Here is a 17,651-nt window from a genome sequence, read left to right as displayed (position 1 = left end):
AGGGCTTCTCCACCACCCCCCTGCTCCTGAGGGGCAATCAGGGCTGGCAGCCGCCACTTGTACCTGCTACTGGTGATGGCCCCGCTTTCACCTGCTCCTGGCACCAGAGCTGCCACTCACACCCACAGCTAGCACCAGAGCTGCCGCTTGCACCCACTGTCAACACAGAACAATTGGGGCTGGCACTAATGCAAGAGGGACTAGTGTAGTCAGCAGGTGCGAGCAGTAGCTGGCGGCCCCGATTGCCCCTGAGGGCTTCTCCACCTCCCTCTCCTCTTTGAGGGGTGATCAGGGGTCACTCTCACCCGCTGATGGTGCTGACCCCACTCACACTCGCTGCTGGCTCCAGCCCAGATCACTCCACACCATCAGCGGTGTGGGAGCGGCAGTGGGAGCAGGTCTGCCAGCAGACAGAGGATGGGGGGGGATGGGGGGGCCTGCAGCGGGAGGAGCCAGACAGGGGCATGGAAGATGGGCTGAGACCCGCCTCTGTGCTCATCACAGCCTCACTGCCCACAGTTCCTTTCAAGTTGCACGAATCCATGCACTGGGCCCCTAGTTTCTTATAAAGCCATTCTGTGCGGATCATTAGGTAATTCTGGTAAGTGTGGGTGGGCTGCGATAGGTCAGAATGCCAGCCCATTTCACTGCAGCCCCTACCACAGTGGGAAGCTCACATTACATGGCAGCATTTTCCCAGAAAACAACTCACTTCCCGGAGAGGAGAGATGAACTTGGGTGAACAATGATTTGTCACAATGTATTTTTAAGGGCAGTGGTGTTTTTTAGAAAATGTGCTAATGCAGCCTTTTCGGAATAAATTCTTCTAAAAATACATCCTTCTCCTGCATACGTACATACCTTATTAAAAACCCATAAATATAACGTTACTTTCCTACAATGTTTACATATTACCATACATAGAAAATATTAAAATTTTTAAATCTTTACAATCTTTAAACATCTGATAGAGTTTAAGTCTGAATTTGGGTTTGGTGAGTCTGACCCATTATTGTTTGTGAACCCATTACCCAACGGGATCAACCACCAATATAGAATCAACATGATACCAGTATCTGCAAATCCTGGCAAGATGACATCTGTGGGTGGAGAGAGGGTATTGACATTCTGGTTGCTTCTCTCTTCATTCCAATGAGCAGAGGGCCTGAGCGTGAGAGATCATGGAGAGGAATGGCATGACTGGCCCCCCGCGCTAACTCAGTGCGACGCTGAGCAGAAAACACAGAGCAGGTTACGTGGTCACTGCTATTGCAAGGACCAAAACACCAGCACTTCTACCCCCAGGCTCAGAGCCACGGCAGTGCCCTGTTGAAAATGTGGGCTTTTTGTTGCTGATTCGGGCAAATATCGGAATGCTTATTGGTTTTCTGTCTGCTTTTTAATGAGGGTTTGATGAACCAGCAATACACACAAAAGTAAATAATAGGGAAAATGTTTCTTAATTGGTCCCTCCAGCCCGATCAACCAAAGAAAAACCATACCTGACAATACTGTGTGTCTGGGGTGTGTTTGTGTTCTTGCCACCTTTTCGCTTTAGGGAGCTTTGCCCTTTTGGCTTGTTAATGTCTGATTCGTGTAAAGCATGATGCAATCCCCAGCAAGCTCCCTGATTTTCTTCCGTGGGACAATGCAAATCCAGATAGTCCCCATCGGAGGGCAGTTAAAAGTCTTGCCAATTCTGTTTATACCTCAGATGTTCCAATATTGTGCAATTTACTCTATAAGACACTTACATCATTGGGCTTTAATTATTTTGTTCCAGGATAAGTTAAAAAGAATGCACTTAAGAGAAAGTAAGGAAGCTGAAACTTGTTTGGCTCAGTGGATAGAGTGTCGGCCTACGGACTAAAGAGTCCTAAGTTCGATTCCGGTCAAGGGCATGCACTTTAGTTGCGGGCACATCCCCGGTGGGGGGTGTGCAAGAGGCAGCTGATAGATGATTCTCTCTCATCGATGTTTCTAACTCTCTGTCCCTCTCTCTTCGTCTCCGTAAAAAAATCAATAAAATATTTAAATTTAAAAAAAGAGAAAGTAAAGGAAATGCAGCAAAATAAAAGATTTACCATAATGCAGGTACATATATTTGAACCAAAAAAATAGATCAAATGTAAGGTTAGGCTGGATACACATGACCCATTGCTGGAGCTTAAAAATAAAACAAAACTACAGATGTGTCTAGTTTCCCACGTTGTTTCCAGAAGCCTCTACTGACATCTGCAATGGATGTGTAATATTTCTGAAATGATGCAATTGATGACTGAGAAACTTGAAATCTGTCAATTCTTGTGAGTAGTGTATTTTCCCCATGGACTAAAAGTGAGAAAAGTTAGACTATTTCTAACTTATTTATAAAAAATTTATGATTTTTACTAGGGGCCTTGCAGCCCCGGCTCTTCTGGAAGGATGTCGGGTCTAATTAGCATATTATGCTTTTGTTATTACAAGTAGTCCCTGTACATAATCAAACTACAAATGTGCATAATCTCTGACCCAATAATACCACTCCATACTACTCCAAGAATCCAAGAATTTTTCCATCCGAACTAAAAGCACCAACATATAAAGGCATGTACCCCTATGTCCATTACCATTTGAAATCATAAAACAATTTGGAACTTAGCAAATGCTTATCCATTGTTTTTGGATGAATAAAATTATGGCACACCCATAATACACATTATTAGGCATCTGCTAAGGTAATAGGGTAGTGTTATATATCAGGTTAACATTAATATAATAGAAAGGCGATATGCTGAAAGTGTTTTGTAACTAGAAATTATTATATACAGTATATTTATCATTAAATCTCATTCAGCCTTAAAAAAATGAAATTCTATTACATGCTACAATGTGGATGAACCTTGAGGACATTATGCTAAGTGAAAGAAAGGCATAAAAGGACAAATATTACATGATTCCACTTATGTGAGGAACTAGAATAGGCAAATTCATAGACACAGAAAATAGAATAGAATTTACCGGAAGCTGAGAAGACGGAAGAATGAGAGGTTATTGTTCATTGGGTACAAAGTGTCTATTTGGGATGATGTGAAAGTTCTGGAAATGGAGAGTGGAGATGGTTACTCAATTTTTTTGAAGTACCAGTGAATCATGGTAGATACTTAAAAATGGTAAAATTTTGTTATTTATATTTACTTTATCACAATAAAAATCTACTATCAAATAAAGTACAGATGTGCCTCATATTAGGCATATTATGATGAAGTTCCCACAAAATTGCACTCATTTTAGGAACTTCCATGTGCGGTTATTTCATAGTTGAGGGAACGTTAAGAAAGCAGCAGCTTACGTTGTCCTCGAATTTTCTCTCCCCACTCTCTGTCTTTGCTTTTTCTAGATCAATGTGGTTCTTGTCACACCTCTCTGAGCACCAGCACCAGCAGGAACCAGGCGAGCTGGTACTCCTCAAGGCCATAGGAAGCCCGGAATCTGAACGCATTTTTATGCTGGCAATCATTTTAGAAACTAGGAGGGCTGGACATACCTTGTCATTTTTTCCTTAACTTGGCAAAAGCAAATCTTTCACTGCAGACAGCATTGCCAGAAAGAAACAGGGATTTTGAGGCAGAAACACGTCCGTCCTAAGAAACTGAATACATTTTAGAGTAGAACTCACCACTCAACTGCTAGGGAAGCTCTTGGGAGTATTTGGAGGTGTGATCCCTCTGCGTCTGGGAACCGTCTCCCTTTGGGGAAAATGGTTTGGGCAGGAACAACCTACGCCAGTCACGTGGGAAGTGCAACATTCAGGGCTCCTTCTGGGATTCCTTTCTCCTGCCTGGCTGCTCTCACAGGCACCTGCCTCTTGGTATGTCAGCGCCTTAGAGCCAGTGTTAGCACAGAGCTCCCTTTGGGCCTACCGTGTGGAGGGCAAAGAACGAGGAGCAGAAATGTCTGGGCTAAGGGAGGACATGGGTGTTGTCAAAGGGAGCTCAGAGCGATGTTCTCAAACAATTCTCTAAGGAGAGCTTTCTTGGAGCCTCACACACCCACAATGTATGCAAAATTGTGTTTGATACACCTGCAATGTATGCAGAACTCTGTGTGTGTGTGTGTGTGTGTGTGTGTGTGTGTGTGTGTGTGTGTTTCAACCACCCACAATGTATGCAGAATTGTGTTTCACACACCCACAAGGCATGCAGAATTCTGTGTGTGTGTTTCACACACCAGTAAGGTATGTAGAATTCTACGTGTGTGTGTGAAGCATATTACTCAAATGTGCATCCCTCGTGGCAACAGGAACGGGCATTTGGGCTGAGCACAGGGCTTTGCAGGGAGCCCCTAGGACAAGGGGTGAGCACCCCCCATGGAGAGGCTAACTTAAGGGAATTAGTGGGAAACTAGATAAAGAAGCATTACAGCCGAAACCGGTTTGGCTCAGTGGATAGAGCATCAGCCTGCCGACTGAAAGATCCCAGGCATGTACCTTGGTTGGGAGCACATCCCCAGTGGGGGGTGTGCAAGAGGCAGCTGATTGATGTTTCTCTCTCATCAATGTTTCTAACTCTCTATCCCTCTCCCTTCCTCTCTGTGAAAAATCAATAAAATATGTATTTTTTAAAAAAAGAAGTATCACAGTGTCTGGTACATATAACTTAGTAACAACCTTCAAACCCAAGTATTTTTAAATAACAAACATATATACACAGTGACCAGGGTGATGTTACAGGAACCTGGCGATCAAGAGGCTATGAGAACTTCCAAGACAGAGCTTTCCTACCCATTCTCAGGAGGGCCCTGGTTAAACAGGAATGGCCTTTCTTCCTTGGCCCTATTATTCCTACTTTCTTTCCTTCCCATTTCTTAAAATCTCTTAGGCCATTTGACTCTAGCTTCCGGTACTCATGCAGCACCAGACATGTCTTTGTTCTGAGAGGGAACAGGGACTCGGACATTTGTACTAAGTTCCTTACAGCGCCCAGCGCCCCAGGCTGAATGCTTGGTAGGAGGTTGGAAAGCCGCAGACTGACTCCAGTTCCGCCCTGACAAACCTACAGAAGCGCCTGGGTCACTCTGCACCCACTAGCGCATATCAGCCTATTTTCATCTCTCCATTGCTGAGCACCAGGCAATTAACTTCTCCTTTCCCTCAGAGACGGTGACAGAAAAGAAAAGAAAGTCCTAAAGCCAGCGTTAGTCAGAAATCATAGGGAGATTTCTCTTTAGGGCTCTGAATCCATACGCTCTCCTCAGAGAGTGACCCCTTAAGTGTAAGTATCTTTCTCGGTTGCACGGGATTGAAAAATCACATTTTCTAACTAGTTTTCTTTCTTTCTGAAAGGCTCCTCCGGTCCCTGGCTCAGTGGCTTCTTCTCACGTGTAAGATCACTGGCAGGGATGATGCCAGCTTAGGCAGCCACCGTCCACTAATCTTGACCCATGTCTTGCCAAAGATTTCAGTTTCTCCAAAAACCAAACAATAGACATTTTTCCTTTCTATTTCATCAATAGGATGTTCCCATGCACTATTCTTCGCCAGAAAGATGCCTCTTAAAATTCCAGAAATTTGGGTTGCACTTAAGATCAGACCCACTCATCTGTAGCTCACAGGCCTGGGGCTAACTTATTCTAAATGAATTGTTGCATTAATATTTGTGACCACTTAATGTCCAGAATAATTATTTATATAGTTCAATATTTCAAGGTTAGGAGAGGAAGGTGATCAAATAAAAGGTTTTGTTGTTCTTGTTCTTTGTTCCCTCTTCTAGTTGGTGTGATTGCGTTAAGATTCTAGGCTCTTGAAAATGTTATATTTCAAATGCAGCCCACACCCGACATATATCAGGAACATCCACAACAAGCCCAAAATGGGCCCTGAGGTGTCCGTGGTCCCAGGGAACAGTTTTGGGGGGGGCCACTGGTGTGGGATTTGCCCACCCCCTCCACTCCCCTGCTTCATGCACTGAAGGTGGAGACAAAGAAACCAACTCAAATCTTTCTAAAGGGTTTTCTTTAAAGAACATGTGTCCTCAGAAGAGCAATAACGGCATATAATGGAATTAGCATAAACGTTTAGAGCCAGGACATCTCTGTCTAAAAGCAGCATCCAGACATGAAGGTAAGCAGGGGTAAATGTCTAGCAACAAACCCTGCCCCTCCTTTTCATTGATCTGTTTTAATTTGCTAAAATGAAATTGCATGGCTGTTGAGTCAGAACGTCTCTCTCATGTCAAGTTTAAAGATAACAGATCTCCTTTTTGGATGGAATATTGGCACACAGACTCCCCACAGTCTGGCTCAGTGCAACTGCTCTCTGTCGGTAGAGGGGTACGGGGATCCCCGCAAGGCCATCTCCACCATCTCACAGCATGCTAGTTAAATGTGCTTCCCCAGGGGCAACAGGGGCAGGTACTTGGGCCCAGAGGCAGGGGAACCCCTAGGACAAGGGGTCAGCACCCCTCACAGGGAGACTAACCTGAAGCTCCAATAACCTGAGGCTCAGCCTGGCCAGCTCCACTGGCTTCCTAAGAGAGCCAAGGGGAAGGCTCTCTGGAAACCCCTTTGAGGTTACTGGGGATCCTGAGGACAAGGCACTGCTTGTGGGGGGAGGACTTGCCCAAACCCCACAGCTAGATGGCCCTCAACACCCCCACCCCCCACCCCTCAACACCCCCTACCCCCACCCCTTGACGAAAAAGGCTCCGGGCGTAACAGGCGAGACTGACAGTCACACCTCTAACCCCCTCCGCCCGGGCAAAGGGTCCCTGTGCGGCATGGCCTCCTGGCTCACCCGCAGATTCTGCTCTCCGGGAAACCCTCCTGGCAGGTAGCGCAGGGACCACCGTGGAGGAGGTGCCACAAACCACGCCGGTATTTGGGCTAAAAGCAGGATTTCTGATGTCATGCATGTGAGGGAGGGGCCCAGGTAGCAAGAGAGCGAATCCCCAGACCTGGGGCGGGCACCGTCCTTCCTGGGACCTTGGCAACGTCAGTCCAGGAATAGAGGCGGTGGGCGGGAGCTGCGAGGGGGGCCTGTGAGTGAGCCCAGCACCCGCTCCGCCCGCCCTCCCTGCCTCCCTCCCTCCCCAGCCCGTGGAAGGACTGACAGCGAAGACTGTGCATGAAGGCAGGTGCTGCTGGGCGAAGCTGAACTGCAGAGGAGAGAAGTTTCTCCTCTGATGCGAGACTTCCTCAGGGCGCTGCACGGGCGGGGGCGCCGGGCACTGACACCTGCACAGACCCACCTCCCCGCTGGGAAGGCAGAGGCCAGGGTAGAGAGGGAGGTTTCTGACCTCTTCCCTGAGCCAAGCACCTGCTGCTCCCAAGCCAGAACAAAACAAAACAAAAAAACAAAAACAAAAAACAAAAAACCAGGCGAAGGCTGCAGGGGCAGAGGCGGAGGTACCACTCCGGTGATGGTGCATCTGGAGCCCCTTCCCGGTGTGCGGAGCCCGGCCCCGACGTGGGCGCCGGTCGCTAGGCACAGGGCGGCCGCGGGCCCCCTTTGTCTGCCCTCCAGCCTCCCCCGATCCCGGGCCCCGGGCTGGTTCCCCCTGCGATCCCAGCGGCGCCCCGGTCCCCGGCAGCATGCCGCAGAGGCAGGCAGGGCAGGCGGTCCCCTCCTCCGGCTCGCGAACCCCACGATCAGCAGCCCGTAACGCACGGCTCCGCTCAGTCCAGGCTCATCAATCACCGCCCGGCTGCTTACCTTCTCGGGGTGCAGTCCGCGCCCGTCCCGGCGCCAGAAGCCCGGTCGCAGTGCCTCCTCGCGGTCCCCGGTCCCCGGTCCCCGGTCCCCGATGCCCGCTGCCCGGTGCCCGCGCCCCACCTGCCGCTGCAGCAGCCGCTCCGGCCCGCGCGCATGAAGTCATCCGGCCGGGCGGACCGCCGCACTGCGCGCCCGCCGCGGGGGGAGCGGCCCGCCCCCGGGGCCCCCGCCCCCCGCTCCTCCCCCTCCGGGGGTTCGGGTGGCTCCCCATTCCAATGCTTTTTCGGGGGGCGCGCCGCGGGGTCGTGGCCAGAGAGAGGGGAGCCGGGGCGGCGGTCCCTGCAAAGCGCCCTCCCCCGCGCGCGCCCCCGCTGCCCGGGCTGCATGGACAGCTCCGAGCCGCCGAGTGGGTTTCCCCACCCCGTTCGCGCTCCCGGCCCCGGTATTGTTCATTTCGCCGAATTCGAGGTCTACTGGCTTGTCTTTTCAGATAAACATTCAAAGGATCCGGAGCGTTTTAAATTGGCCACCCATGTCTGGAAGCCCCCGGAGGGACGCCCCACCCTCCCCGGACGCGAACGCACGGCCGGATCGCTGTCCTGGTGGAAGCGGGGACCTCGGCCCCCGCGCCTACGTCACGGGAGGGAAACTCCCGCCGCCGCTGCGGAGGAGCAGAGAGGGGTCACCCCAGGATAGGTGGCTGCTCCGTGGGGCACGCAGTGGACAGATGTTCCCTCTGACACACGCCCTCTCCCCGTCCCCCCCTCCCACCCGCCCGCTGGCTGCTCGGCTGACAGCTGTGCCATTTGGGAGGCAGGAGCAGAGCCACAGTCACAGATGGTTTTATTCTTTCCTTCCCCTTCCCGGAGGACTGAACAGACTCGGCCTTAGGAACAAGAAGAGCGTACCAGCATAGAAGCCCCCTGCTTCCCTCACCTGCCCCATCTTTCCCCCACCTCCTTCTCCTCTGCAGACCAATGAGCACTTGGGGGCTTAAGAGGGGGGTGGGAGGGGAGGGGAGCCAAGGGTTGCTGTCTTATAGCCAAGCCTAGGGTTCTTTTATCAAGGCTGAGACACTCCCTCCAGGGCAGAAGGGTCCTTGTCTCTAGAGCTGGCTCATTGACCTTGCCTTGCTTTTGTTTTTTGGGTTTTTTTTAAATATATATTTTATTAATTTGTTACAGAGAGGAAAGGAGAGGGATAGAGAGTTAGAAACATCAATGAGAGAGAATCATTGATCAGCTGCCTCTTGCACACCTACTGGGGATGTGCCACAACCCACGTACATGCCCTTGACCGGAATCAAACCTGTGACCTTTCAGTCCGCAGGCTGAAGCTCTATCCACTGAGCCAAACCTGTTTCAGCAACCTTGCCTTGCTTTTGAACCCGTCACCAGGTCCAGGCCAGCCTTCAAATGCGGGTTTGACCAGGGACCTGACAAGTGCATTGCACACGTGGGAAGCACCTTTGCTCTATAAAATGTTCCCATCCTCCTTTGCCAGCCCCCAAACTGGGAGGCAGAGTAGCAACGGGGGTTCCAACAAAACTCGGTGAGAAACTTTGGCCCTAGAATGTGTGTTGTATGAAAGGCAGAACAAGCCAGCTCATGCCTCTGAGCCCCACACTCAGAGCATTAGGCCATTCATGTCAACACAGCTCAGGGGATCCCTAACTTGTATCTAAGGGGTAAGTAGGTCTGGGTGGCAATAGGACATCTTTCGTTTCACTAACTGCAAACTGAAATTTGGCGTTTCCTGTAAATACACATGCAGAGAGCAAACCACAATAATAGGAGCACAATGGAAGCCACAGATAATTTTTTATTGCACCTTTTATAGATTACTCTGATGTTCAAATCAAACCATCACTACCTTTTTTGTTGTATTTAGTAAACTGTATTTTAGAATGTCACGTGGAAAAATTAAGTAGATAGTCAAGTTCCCATTTCTACTTTCTTCCATCACTAACACCTTGCATTAGTATTGTACTTTTGTTACAATTCATGAACTAGTATTCATACATTAATGTTAACCAAAGTCAGTGCTTTATTCAGATTTTCTTGGGGTTGACCTGATGTCCTTAATTCTGTTCCAGGCTCCCATCCAGGACACCCCATCCCGTTTAGTCGTCATGACCCTTTAGGCTTCTCCGGGCTGTGGTAATGCGTCAGCCTTTTCTTGTGTTGGATGACCTTAACAGTTTTGAGGAGTGCTGGTCAAGTCTCTTGCAGCACGCCTCATTCCTGTCATCTCTGTCTGACGTTTTTCTCGTGATGAGACTGGGGTTATGGCTTGTTGGGAGAACAACCTCAGAGCTAAAGCACCATTTTTATAACATCCTGTCAAAGGCATATGCTATCGACGTGGTTTATTTATGCCTGTTGTTGACCTTGATCACCTGGCTGAGGCAGGGTCCCGGGTTTCTCCCCTGGGAGGTTACGCCTCTGCCCCTTCGGTATGTCCTTGCCGGAAGGAAGTCACTGTGTGGAGCCCACACCAAAGGGTGAAGAATTGGATCCACCTCCTTGGGGACAGAGTATGTGCATGAAGCGTTTGGAATTCTTCTGCAGTGACATTTGTCTACCGCCCCCCCCCCCCCAAGTTAATTTATTCAATTACTTATGTCAGTATAAACTCGTGGATATTTATTTTGTAGTTTGGGTTTTAATGCAATGCTGCTTTGTTTTGTTGTTCTAACATTCCAGACGTGGCCACTGGAGCTCTTTTGGCATACTCCCTTGGTGGGGGGAAGGGGTGTTTTGTGTGTGAACACTTTTTTATTTCCTGGCACTGCAAAGATGCTCCAAGCTTTTCTTATACTATTTCCTGCCCCAGTCCTAAAATCAGCCATTTCTTCAAGGAGCCCTAATTCCTTTTATTGAATAGAAAACAAGATTTGGGCCCTATGTGTGCTGATTGCTAATGAGGCATCATTTGTTTAGGCTCTCTTAACTGAGAGAGCAAAGAAATATTATGTATAACCCATGTATGGGCACCTGTCTAAAAGTGTTTTGATATTGATCTAAATGCATGCATACAGATTTCTTCAACTCTAATCCATTAACACATGAACCATTTTAGCTTCTACCCTTTGCTTGTCTGTAAATTCCTTCTCTAATAGTGGGAAATGTTGCTCCCACCACTCATCATCCATTTAGTTAATTGTTCCATTCTAGTCCATGTGGCTAGAGGTAACTCATTCTCCCTGCATCACTATTGTTAAATATAGTAGTTAGTAGAGCCACTGTTACACCTTGTTGTTTAATGAGCTTAAATATTTCATTTATTTCATTGGATACATTTGTATGTCACAAATTTGCATTATAAATTGATCATTAGCTTCCTTTGAAAGTCTCTTATAGTTTGTGAATTTAAAGTGTTATTTTAAGAAGAGTTGCATAGGGCTATTCCAGATTGTCACAATGATCCGAGGCAAGTAAAAAGGTTAAGGTCCAACCACTGAGATAGTGAGGTGGTGTGAAATTGCTTGGTGCCAGCAATAGGGGGTGCTCACCCTTATAAATGTTATCCTTGCCGATGTAGGCAGGCTTCTATCTCCTTTTAGAGTTCTCAGTACCTTGGAAGAGAGAACATGCTAAACCTGGTGGCTAATAATTTGTCATTTAGCTGGAGGGTTCATTAGGTATCAGGTGTTGGAGGTAAAAGGTTTTATGAAGTTAAGGGGAGGGAGGACGAGAAGGTGATGAGGACAGGAAGACTGAGATGTCTGAGTTCAGGGCTTTTGTAACTGAACACATCTGGGCTGGGATTCTTCCATCTCCAGGCTGACTTTGTCTCATTTTTGAAATAAGGACAACACAGACTATTACAAAGGTTTGTCCTTGAGAGTGACGGTGGAAGTTTAGCTTTTTCTCCCATTGGTATGAGGCAGTGGGGGATTACGTGTGGTGACATGGGAAGGTCCCAGACATACCTTAGCATCCCTCCCGGTGTGGTTTCCATTCTGGAAAGCCAGACCCCCTGGAGGTAGAAACAGTTTCTCAGGGTAATTGAGGCTCCTTCACCCATCAAACAACTCTTGCCATGGAAGAGACTTCTTGTAGATGGTGCTGAGAAAAAGACAAAAATGAAATATGTTAAATGTCAGGAACTAATTATCTTAGTACCTCTGGACAGATACAGTGTCACAACTAAAGGCATGAGAGACCTAGGAAGGAAAAGATAGCAAGATGAAAGATGTCTGAATGTATGTTTTTGGGCCTGGACCTACACCAGTATGCCAGATGATTGACTCAGCAGAGGCCAGCCTGAGGTGAAACAAATCAGTGTTTTACTCCATGACTTTTCACTGCATGCTCCTTATAAAAACAGTCTTTGGACTGTGACTCTGAGGTCTGTCATGCTTCCTTCCTGATTGTTTGGAATTAGGGATCAAATGGCCTAATGAGATCATGTGAAACCCAAGCCCGAGGCCTGTGTTGTGTCCCTGGAGCTGCCAGCCAGCAGTAGAATCACTTTTTGAGTTAGGGAGTCCTTCCAGAAGAGGCTCATTTAAATGCAAATGCACTACCGGGAGGGGTAACCTTGTATTGAGTATCTCATTAGAAAGCCATTAACAATCCAGCAGAGATTAGCTTCTCAGATTTATTGTGAGAGGAGCTATCTGGGTGATTTGGCCCAAGCGTATGTCCCCAGTGAGTGCCAGGCCTCCTCTTCTCATCACTCCACAGGGGTCTGCCGGAAGCTGGGCACTTGCTTCACCAGGAAAGAGTTGGGCACTTAGTACACGACAGTCAGTATTGTTTTATATAATTTTGATTTATGAGAAAGGGTAGGAGGGGAATTTCTATAATAATAGTGTGTATGTGGTGTGTGTGTGTGTGTGTGTGTGTGTGTGTGTGTGTGTGGTGGCCAGTTGATTGGGGTTGATTCATTATGCTTTATAGAAATCTTACAATTTTATGACAAATGTCTACTCTTTCACTGAGCTCAGAAGATATATCATGTAAAATACATACAAATGTAATTCAGGGACAGCAAGGCTATGGTAATAGAAATAGAGTTGCATTCAATAGACACGTTAAGACTTTTCTGCATTAATATGAAAGCACTGATACAAGAAAATGCACACTCAGATAAAGCTTGGTATTAGGCATTGAATAGTATCAGCAGTTACAGCAGAAACCGGACAGTGAAAGAAGGGGAAGTGACAAAAATAGAATAGAAACTGTTTCCGTGGGCATGGCTGAGAACTCCCCGTGTTTCGTTGGGTAGGGAGTTGACATGTGTATAACAGATCTATGTAACAGAGGTAATATCACAGAGGTAATGTTCTGTAATTGGAACTCCATATTTATTGTGAAATGTATATTCACTTAAGTGAAATGTGTGATAAATGGCATATGATACAGTCAATAGTGTGGTATAGGTCAGTGTTTTTCAACCTTTTTTGGGCAAAGGCACACTTGTTTCATGAAAAAAATCACGAGGCACACCACCATTAGAAAATGTTAAAAAATTTAACTCTGTGCCTATATTGACTATATATAAAGTAATTCTCTTGAATAGGAATCAAATAAACACAAAGTAATTATTTTATAATTACTTTATTATGAAATATTAAGTAAACAAAATAGTGAAAAATTATAAAATTCTTGTCTTGTCTGCACCTACGGCACACCAGGCAACATCTCGCGGCACACTAGTGTGCCGCGGAACAGCGGTTGAAAAACGCTGGTATAGGTGATTCTCAGATAAGCTTTTTAATCCTCATTATGAAGTCATGAGGTCAAATAATCTATTTAGGTGATACTCAATATTTTTTTTAACCTCAAGTGTTTTAAGGAATTTGACAAAAACCAATAAATCTTTTCTGCAGAAAAGCACCCTTTAGTGAAAACTTTTCTTTTGAAATGAATAGATTATTAAATAGTATTTATATAGAATTGCGTCTTTAAAATTCTTCATTTTTAATGGGGGGAAAAAAGAGTATTCAATTGCCCACATCCAATTTAGGCCAATACAACAAAGGACATTTAAATTTGATTTCAAAATAAGTCGCAATGAGCTGAGTGTGGTTGGTATCATCCATTCAATAGATATGGTCAGAGTATTCTAGGCACTGGAGACAGGAGTGAGCAAAGAAATCTCTTCCTCGTGACTCGCACATTCCCCTGGAAGGAGACGACCACATGCAGAAACAGGGCAGAGCAGCTAGTGGAGAGGCTACGCAGGAACAGTATCACAGTGCAGGGCGGGGGCAATTACATAGGACAGTCAAGGGACATCTGAGCAGCAATGTGAAAGGAGTGTGGGGGCAAACAGCATGACCACATTGAGAAAGAGGCCTGGCATATTCAGGTAGGTGGGCTTATCCTTACGTGTTCCAGAGGCTGGAAGGTATGTCTGTAGTGAAATGACCAAAGGGGGAAAGTGTGACTGAAATATAGTGGCAACCATACTTTGGTAAAAAACTGCTGTTTGAATTTTAACCCTTCTAGTTTGGCTCTTGCACCTGATTAAACACGGGGGGCGGGGAGTGGGGAGGGAGGGAGAGCTGTTTACCTTAGCTTTCAGGTGGAGACCTGGAGGCTAAGGCAATTTTCCCTTGCCTGGGACCAGGACCACAGGAGATTAATCCCCACTAACTCAGTAACCTACAGAGATAGAAACTGTAGATAACCTCTGAGCTCTCCTTCTGTGTTATCGGCTATCGCAAGATAGGGCCACATTCCAATGTCCAGCAGGATGTGACTAGCAAAGACCCTGCAGGCTGACCTCAGTGTTTAGAATGTAGTCTTTAGGATTTAGAATTTAGAACAAAGGAAAATTCCTGTGGTTTTTGAACCTTTAAAAGGGACTGCCTACCCCTGAAACGGTGCAGTCCTGTGGAATCCACCCATGTGTGGTGCTCTTGAGGCTGTCCTGGTCAGATATTTCAATAAATCCTTGCCTGCTTTTTTAATCAATCATCAGCCTCCGGTGGTCTTATTCTGAACCCAGGGTTCGACCCCACAACAGTGACCAGATGAGGTTAGAAAGGTAGGTGCATTGGTCAAGAGACAGCTGTAGGCGTTCGCATGTGGACATGCTAAGTTTGTAATGCTTGTCAGTCTTAGTGATGTGAACAGACAACTGATATACTAGTCTGAAATTCGGGGGAGAGAGATGGCATGTCTGTAGATGAAATGTGAATCATCGTGGTATTTATAATCTCTAAACCAGACCAAGTCACTGTGGAAGTAGGTGGAGGCGGAGAATAGATGGTGTTGGAGCACTGAGTCATGGGGGACTCTAGTGTCCAGAGAATTTGGCCAAGGCGGGTACGAAGAAGTGAGTGGGGGGGATGAGAAGAATTGTGGAAAAGTGTTAGGAGAAAAGGGAGGGGGTGATTATTAGTCCTATGCTTTTAGCAGATAAAAATGAAAACTGGTCGTTTAGTGTAGGATTTGGCACCCTAGAGATAATCCTGAAGAGAGTAGTGAATGTGCAGTGGAGAGGACCAAAATAGGTAAATGAGAGGAAAGGAAGAGAAAACATTAGGCAGAGCTACCCTTTTCAAGTAGTTTTACTCAAGTAAAGAGGAGCAGAGCCATGGGACAGTAATTAGAATGGAAAATGGGAACAAAGGAGCTTTTTCCATTAAAATGGGAGATATAACATCTTTGCATGCTGATGGGAACATCTAGTAGAGAGCAAATAATTGCTGGTGCAGGAAGGTGGAGACACAGGAGAGAAATCCTTGCTTAGCCAACAGGGAGGTATCTGGGCAAAGAAGAGGGTTCCCCTTAGGTCAGAGGAGGAGGGAAGGCAGAGCGTACACCCAGGTAGACATGATGTTGGCGCTAATGGAGATTCTATTCTAATCTCCCCCATATTCTCCGTGAAATAAGAGGCAGCTGAGAACTTAGAGGAAGAAGTGTTGGAGATGTAAGAAAGAAGTCATGAAATTGCTGCTTAGGACGGAAAGAATGAAAATTGATTTAGTTACTTTTCTAGTAAGTACTAAGAGTTGACATAAGGTTAATGATTAGGAGGCCAATTAGCAAGGTTGCTCATTCTTCTCAGTTAGGTTTGGCTACTTGGTACAGGTGCTGACTTGGCACGAAATTCTAGTTCACTAGAGTTGGCATTTCGCACTGCCAATACAACTGAGAGTGAGGCCAAGGGACCTCACAGAATCTATACTAGGGGTGTCGAACTCAATCAGAGAAGAAGCCAAAATCTAAAATCCAGCCTAAATCTCGGGCCGAATGGTTTACTGAACAGTCATAAACTGTCATTGTGATGGAAACGCAGCGGAGTGCAGTGATGACAGCGCGGTGCGGGTCACCTTGCAAGGCCTGGCGGGACGGATTTGGCCCGAGGGCCTTGTGTTTGACACATGTGATATACAAAGAAGTGCTTCTCATAATGGGCCGTGGATTTGAATCAGGGTGGGCAGGGAACTGAGGAGTTAGACCTTGAGCGCTGCATTTGGTTTTAACTGTATGTTGGATCCCACTTATGGGAAAGCCTGACTCACAATTGGTATGTTAGGAGCAAGCACGCTAGAAGCTCCGGAGCTCACTCTGTTACACGGGAATTCCACATGTGTCTTTCCGCTGAATTCCTACCTGCAGTTCTTGGCTCTCAAGTCAGTAACATCATCTGAAGTAAGGGGGGAATTTTTGATAGCCTTTCAGAAATGTATTTTATGAAATTCATTTTTTATTTAAAATAATAAGTATAGCAGAGCTTACAGTATGTTTCCTAGCACTTTGCTTATCTCTGAAGAGACATTTGCCTGTTACACCTGCCTGTCTTTCAGGTGTATTTCTTCGGCATTGAAAATAGGAATAAAAAGCCAAGATTAAACATCTTATCTTCAAAGGGCTATGTAACTCAGTTCTGGTTTTCTCTAATATGGGCCAATCGTGCTACTGAGTCCACTTTCATTTTTTCCCCACCAATGGAACTATAATAGTTTATTAGGTACTTCTAATTATCCCTTCATTGTGTATGTGAGCCATGGTTGCCCCCTTGTGGATATTTCCGGAACTGTTAGCATGAATTCTTTTTGTTTTAAGTGGGGGGGAAAAGATTGAAACTTAAGGTATTGTGACCAATGGGCATTCTTTTTAAAGAAATGTTGAGACTGACTAAAAAAGGCTGAAATTTCCACACATTTCACACTCTTCTATTAGTTTCAAAACTTGGAATTATGGTAGAGGCCACACTTTAAATCTGGAGGAGATGATAGTCAAAGAAGTAAAAAATTGTTGACATTCTTTTTAAATATGAGGATACAGTGTTATAAAAGAAAGCTGTTCTCACCATTATTTAAATAGTAAAACCCTTAATGTTTACTGAGAGTGGGGCCAAGGGGCGATAAAGCTTCCCTTAAGTTAGTTTAAGTTAACCTAAATACAAATAAAGGGAAGCCAGCCATTTGATTAATCTTCACTTGCTGCCTATGGAATTACCAGTTCTGAGAAAATCCCATCTGGAGACTGTGCACACACCCATGAGGCTGGCCTTCCCTTAGGGTTTCCTCTAACACACTAGTAAAAATAACTTCAATGTGCTTAGCTCAGCATGTATGACTGGTTCCTAGGGAGCAGAGTAGCTTATAACAGTCATTCCTCCTCTGACTTGTGACTTCATTTACTAAACAAAACAACTACCGAGCACTTATTGCGTGTGCGTGGCACCATGTTAGGTTGTGGGAATAAGACCCACCATCTTTCCTCAAAAGAGTTGCAATCTGATATAGAGACAAAAATTGCCATAATGCATTATACATTTCACTGCGGAAGTTTGCTCAGGGGCAAATGCAAGCGACATATTTTCAGTTCATTTCAGAGGAGCAGCTCAGAAAAGCTCCATGGAAGAGAGGGCTGAGCTGTCTTGGGAGTCTTTAAACAGAAGGGAAGTGGGGCAGAGCAGTCTGGTCTTAGAAAGCTCATGTGCACAGGCATGGTCTTGTTCTTATTCACCCTCAAGGGACACCAGCTAATCT

The 17,651-nt window shown here is 46.2% G+C and overlaps 1 protein-coding gene across 3 annotated transcripts in view; it reads right to left on the bottom strand.

Annotated features, from left to right (window-relative positions):
- The window catches only part of PKIA (cAMP-dependent protein kinase inhibitor alpha), a 77,273-nt gene extending 69,392 nt beyond the window's left edge, over nucleotides 1-7,881 (bottom strand). The window contains exon 1 of one of the 3 annotated variants that reach the window (XM_045581536.1): nucleotides 7,811-7,881. The gene's annotated coding sequence lies outside the window, so the exon portion shown is untranslated. The other 2 variants (XM_036437288.2, XM_045581537.1) reach the window with 2 other exon arrangements.
- Between the last annotated feature and the right edge of the window lie 9,770 nt (nucleotides 7,882-17,651).

The sequence above is a fragment of the Pipistrellus kuhlii genome, unplaced genomic scaffold, assembly GCF_014108245.1.
Source record: "Pipistrellus kuhlii isolate mPipKuh1 unplaced genomic scaffold, mPipKuh1.p scaffold_m20_p_14, whole genome shotgun sequence".
In the NCBI taxonomy this organism is placed as follows: Eukaryota; Metazoa; Chordata; class Mammalia; order Chiroptera; family Vespertilionidae; genus Pipistrellus; species Pipistrellus kuhlii.
This window is presented reverse-complemented; position numbering and strand designations above follow the sequence as displayed.